This window comes from Taeniopygia guttata, chromosome 1A, assembly GCF_048771995.1.
Source record: "Taeniopygia guttata chromosome 1A, bTaeGut7.mat, whole genome shotgun sequence".
NCBI classification, from domain to species: Eukaryota; Metazoa; Chordata; class Aves; order Passeriformes; family Estrildidae; genus Taeniopygia; species Taeniopygia guttata.
Genome location: NC_133025.1, coordinates 56,113,525 through 56,119,845, shown reverse-complemented (window position 1 = coordinate 56,119,845; position 6,321 = coordinate 56,113,525). Strand labels below are relative to the sequence as shown.

Here is a 6,321-nt window from a genome sequence, read left to right as displayed (position 1 = left end):
TCCAAGAACATAAACAATGGTGGATGGAAAAGAGAAAAACAAGAAGGATGGAACTTCATAACCTGCAGCTGTAATTGGACAACTCCAATATGAAAATGGACCAGAACTTATAAAAGTGAGAGACCCTATGACCAATTGTCCATTTTTTTGTGACCATTTTGGGTTCATCTTAGGTGTAGCCCTTTCTGGGCTCTTGTGCTGCCCAAGGTGTATCCATTGAGGCCTCCTAATGAACACCTGCTTTATTCTTTAATTCTGTCTAGTCTCTGTTCTAGGTCAGCCTTCACAAGGCATCAGATAAAGCCACGTGTGGCAATGTCAAAAGGAAGATATAGGGTTTTCTAGCCAAATTCCCTGTTCATTACAGCCAGAGATGTTTTTCTAGTAACTGTGGCATCAAGTCCAATAGCCTCCGGTTGATTAGAACAAATCTTTCAGGATGACATTTTAATCTTCACTCTAAAACTCCAAGTGACAGAGAAGCTAAAACACCCCCTGGACAAATTACTCTGATGATTAATTTCCCCTTCTATTAGTAGTAATTTTAAAAAGACAGTATTTGCATTTTTTCATGAATATGATAAGTGTGTCTGATAGATTAAAAAGATTCCTGTTGCTGGGATTTTTCCCCCAGATAGATATTTATGCACCATGATATTTTTACTTTTCTATGCTCTTGGCTGATACATCCACTAGCAGCCATATCATAGTGTTCCATGCCATTTTAATAATCATCCAATCACTGCTCTGCTCTGCTACTATGGATTTGATCAAATAGATTTTATATGATCCATCACAGTGTATTCTATAAAGAACTGAAACGAAAGTAAGAAGTGCTGGTCAGCTACTCTGAAGTGAAGATAAAGATCTAACCCTTGAAATTAAGTTTGTTATTAAATCTCCTATCTGGTATATGTTGTTATTTAATGGAAAGTTATTTAATGGAAACAATCCTGGGCACCAAATGATTTCAAATAAACAGCTGCTGAATACTGGAGAGTCAGAAGATTCTTGTGTGCTCAACTTTGCTAAAGTTGTTTCACTTTTTGTTGTTAACCCAGTTTAATCCAGCATTACTCACACTTTATTATTGCAGAACCTGGATAAAATGTGTCTGGGGATAAGTGTATTCTTTCCAGAGAAAAGGGCCATGCAAGCAGAGCGCAGAATCCATCACATTTTAGCACCTGCAACTCCCCTTTTTCTTAACTCCCTCCATGTGCCAAAATATTTCAGTCACATCAACAGAACCCTGCAAAAACAGGCCCTGGATATATGTTAAAGCTGTGATAACAGACTTCCTGACATGGCCTGCCCCTTCAATCTGAATCAGTAACTGGTTCTATCAGTCCCAACAGCAGACTGCAGATTTTTGACACCAGTGTGAAGCCTGCTTTAAAGAGCTAGGGGATTTATAGATTAAAAATTTAAATTTATTCCTTCTGGAAACAACATCAGGTGTAGAACACCAGCTATCTAAATTCTTAATAAATTAGCAGCTTCCAAATAATGCTGAAATTGTGATAACCTCTCCAGTTCTTGTCTTATTTGAATACAAAACCTACATGCATGTATGTATATCTAAAATATGCATCGATTTTTCATCTGCACATATAAACATTTTCATCAGTAATTTGGGTATATCTTACTATCATACTGCTCCCTTCTCTTTGTGTATTTTTCAGTGTTTTGCCTTGCAATGTTTATAAAATACTCTGACCTTGTTTCAAGGATAGAGTTCTGGGTTTAGCAGAGCTAAACTGACGGTAGGAGAGCTACAGAAAACAAGGAGCAGATGAGTCCATGCTGTTCACTGAGGCAGTGGCCCAGGACTAAGACAGGCCAAGGCTGTACAGAACCTTACCAGCCTCAGGAGAGTTTTGTAGCTGTACCTGCATCAGCTGGTGGGGAGGTAGTTATTGGCTTTTTGCTGTGTCCTACATGAAAACAAATTGCCCACATACCCACACGTGGCTCATTTAATTACTTATTCTTTCTATCAAAATGAGCAGGAAAAAGATATAACAACCAAGGCAATGCTTTCCCTTGTTTTGGTTTTAGTTGGATAAATGAGCAAAGAAAATAAACTACATCTTCAATAGATGGAAATTTCCATCCAGCCAAACATATGGCAAAATCCAGCAAAGGTCCCTAAGAAGAGGCTTTGCCCTGAACAGCTGAGAGTTGGATGAAATACTGTGAAAACTGACTGGTGTTTTCACCCTTATGGAACAATAAAACAATAAAATTTGAGATTCCCTTTTACTCTTTCATCTTCCCATTTGCATTATTTCTGTTTAAGGTCAGGAAATGAATTCAGGTCAGGAAATTAATTATTACCACTATTCTCTTCTTTTTCTCCTTAACCTGCTTTGTTTTTTGCTTTTTTTTTTTTTAATATTTGGTATTTACACTATTTCTATGTTTGAACAGGAGAGCTGAGCAATCCCAGAGGCTGTTTTGCTAGGTGCTGGGTAGATAGTTGAAAGGGACAGACCCTAACTCAAACTCTTTATGGATGGATAAAAGAACAGATAGATGTAAATAATTTCCACCCCGGAGCCATTTGTGTATGGGTGCATATGTCTTTTGAGGTACAGACATCTCAGAAAACATAATGGTTTTCCTAAATCTATGATGGAAAAGTTACAGAACCATGGAGAGATTCAAGACCCACTGTCCTGCACTCAAACTTTAATCACAAACCAATCCTTCCCTTCTTGTTTCCTTTCAGAAAGATCTTTAGTGATCAGAACATGCACAGCTACCCAGGCCTGTTTCTTGTCCTCAAGACAGATAAATGCTGTTAAAACAGATACATATGAAATTTAAGTTTGCCTTTGTTCTAAGGCTAATATGACAAGAGATTGGGTTAGACTTCTTCCTCAATAAGAGCCTCAGGACTCAGATACCATGGAGAGCTGTAAGACACCAACAAAGAAATTCTGGAAAGGAAGCTATTAAAGCCAGAAGATTGTTCTGTTTTCCTGATGGTCTCTATCTGTATTTATTAATGTGTTTTTTAGGAAGTGACTTCAAGGATCAAATTGTCCATCAGGTTCAGATTCCTTTGGGGCTTTGCAACTTTTGTATGAAGTTAAAGTTATCACTTTCTCAGACTGACATAAAAAGAATTCGGTGCAAAAGAGACAGCTTTTCCCATATCTGATTTCTTTCCATGGTTTTTTGTCTTTTTAAAAATTTCTTTTTCTTTTTAAAATATTTTTTCCTCCATCATGATCTGTTTATTTCAAGAACATTCTTAACAATGTAAGACTTATCCTCAGGGTAGTTCTGAGGTCTGTCTAACCCAATAGTCTGTCTTTTCAACAGCAGATCCCTCATCAGAATGAACAAGAAAGACACTAAACCATTCTTTCTAATTTATGCTAGAATTTGGTCAATTACTGTAAAATAAAAGTTCACTCTCTTGTTAAAACTTTCTTTCCCCCTGTAGCTTGCAAATGTTTTGAATCTCCCTTTATCTTTTGTTTCCTTTTACAAAAACCTGAAGTAAGAAATCCCTATCAGTCTTCCTTCTCTTCTGCTGTTTCAAATTTTCACATTTATAGCTTTTTGTTTCTGTATAAACCAGTCTAGACCTATTTTTACCAGTCAGGAATTTGTGTTCCACCTGAACACTGGGTATTTAAACAAATTTTTCACACTAACATGGAAAATTTTCTCTCATTTGTGGAGAAATTAATTTGTTCTCATAATGCCATAGTTCAAAGCAGGTGGGAAACAGCTCCTCTAGCCCATAAGAATGCAATAAGGACACAGCATAAAGAACTCATTATTCCTGACGTTCAGCACATCATTCATATCCCGTTCAGTGAAACTGAAGAAAATACCAAGTTTTGAGGATTATAAAGTAATGAGTCTTAAGCAACATTCTTAATGACCTAAAATGTAGAATTTAAATATCAAGTGGTGCCATTTTTATAAGGAAAAGAGGGGATTAAAAAAATAATGCAGCAGCATTCCATACACCATCTGGGAAAATTCTGCAATTCATATTCATGACTTTGGGTCTCTCTTCCTCCATCCAACCTCTGCAAACCAGTCTCTGGCAAGCCAGAGCAGGCTGGTAGGCAGTCTGGCATTAATAGGGACCCTGTTAGTTGCCATTACCCAGACTCACTCTCTGGTTCTTAAGATTAGACCATGAGGAAAATAAGAACAGCATTCAAATATTTATTAGTTTCCCTCTCAGCATCTCCCTGTAACTGCAGCTGAGAACCACTGAACACAAAGATTGAAATCGTCAGCTTAAGCAGCTATAAATTTAGAAAACACATTTTCTTTCCCTGACAAAGGGAGATTAAACCAATGATAATACAAACGCCTTTACCTTGAGAAAAACAAGTTAGAAGCAGCAGTTCTCTGTCACAATATTCTAAATTCTTAAAATTTCTGTTTAATTACTAATAAATAAACTTATTGTTTTTTCCTAAAGAATAAATTGCTAAAGAGCAAATTTTAAGAAGCTCTACAGAAAGAAATTGGCATCATTATTCTTTCTTAAACAGATAGCACAGGCACTCAAGCCTTTAATTAATTATGGAGGATTTAAACAATATTGTCCTCCATTAAGGAGCAAGTGAGGAACAGTTTCTTTTTAGGCAATAGCATTCATTTGAAGTGACTTTTAAAGGGTCTTTTTTCTAAAATTAAAAATTGCATTCACAAGCTTCATCAAAATTAATTCCACAGTGATATAGAACCTGGCTAACATCCCAAGCTTCATATTCTTTTGGAAAATTGGTTTCTATGTAGAATTATGGAGCTGTCCAGATTAAATAAACAGAAATCAGTACACAAAATTGGCAAATAATGAATGAATTAATACATATTCAAAGATACCTGTGTGTTTCAGACCTCCAAGTATACCATTCCGTAGGCCACTATACAGAATTCCTTCTTTACTCAAACCCAGCTCAGGTGGAAATGTATTTTAATCTCTGCAATTCTGATTGAATAATTGGTAAATCACATCAAGGTTTATCTCTACTCGTTCCACTTATATGAGGGTAGAAGATATGCCTGATAGCATCTCTCTGTCATTCACAAGGGATGAGGTAACAAAGATTTTAATTTTTTCAGTCAAGCTTTTAAGAAATGGGAGAATAACACATGAGGATTCTTGCATAACACACCCCCTCAACACTCCTGGCTTAAACTAATATTTCCCCAAGTGATTACACCAAGGACTTAATTGTAAAAGATTAAACTGCTACTCTTTCTCTCCCAGTCTCATTTTTTCTCTCCTGAGAACATAAAGTGCTGCAAAGGCATTATTTTCCCTAGAAATGTAAAATCCCACAAGTGGGTGAGCATTCCTGCACCAGCATATGTAAGAGGGTGAGGATCTTAATAAATAAGTCCTTAATATACAGGGTCAGGTTGGACAGGGCTCTGAGCAATCTAATCCAGTTGAAGATGTCCTCGCTCATTGCAGGGGCTGGATTTGGTGGCCTTTAAATGTCTCTATCAGCTCAAACCATTCTGTAATTCTATGATTTTACAATACTGATTCCATTCTCTAATTAATTTAAGTAGGAGTGTCATAGCAATTTCTGAGGGAGAAGAATTCAATTATGGGTTAAAAGGAAGTGTATTTGAAGTTGTTACAAATCATGATGAAGATGTCAGACTAAAAATGGATCTGTGAGTCTCTGGTTCTGCCTTTAAAAATACTGTTTACAACACCATTCTGCATTGCAGCAATTAGTAATTTGTATGTATCCTTATCTTGCCTCACCTTTTGAATCAAAAGGCCATTAATTAAAGCAAGTCTTCCCATTAACATTTCAAATGGATTTGTACTAGAAAAATGACAGCTGAATTTTCTTGAATACAGCCAGAAATAAAAATAATTTATGGCTTTGTGAGATAAATACAGTGATATTTATCTCTACCCAGAAATGAAATGTACATCAATACAGTCTGCAAGATCTTCCTTCAGAACAGCTTTCTGGTCTGTGAACACTTTGAATGATTATGGCCTCATGTCCTGTTCAACCAATTTATATGTACTTTGTGTGTTTTTACAAAGTTCTAACTTCAGCTCTTTCTTGGCCAAACTTTGCTCTTAAGGATGAACAGATAATACAGGAATAGATCTGCCCTTTATCTATATCAGCAATGCTCCAATAGCTCAATAGGCAGTATATTGATTTATGTGAGTTGGGCATGTTCTGTAGGCCCTGAAATTGTCCTCTTTGTTTGATCTAAAGACAAATCAGAGTTAATGTGCAGTAGATATGTCTGAAAGCTAAATTTTTCCCATTATCCTGACATTCATCGCTTACCATGCCC

At 36.4% G+C, this 6,321-nt stretch overlaps 1 long non-coding RNA gene across 1 annotated transcript; it reads right to left on the bottom strand.

Annotated features, from left to right (window-relative positions):
• Positions 1–2,371: 2,371 nt before the first annotated feature.
• Positions 2,372–5,090, bottom strand: LOC140682290 (uncharacterized). The gene is made up of 2 exons (XR_012053812.1): positions 4,867–5,090; positions 2,372–2,921 (listed from the first exon to the last, which is right to left on the bottom strand). It is a non-coding gene; the product is annotated as an uncharacterized lncRNA (long non-coding RNA).
• Between the last annotated feature and the right edge of the window lie 1,231 nt (positions 5,091–6,321).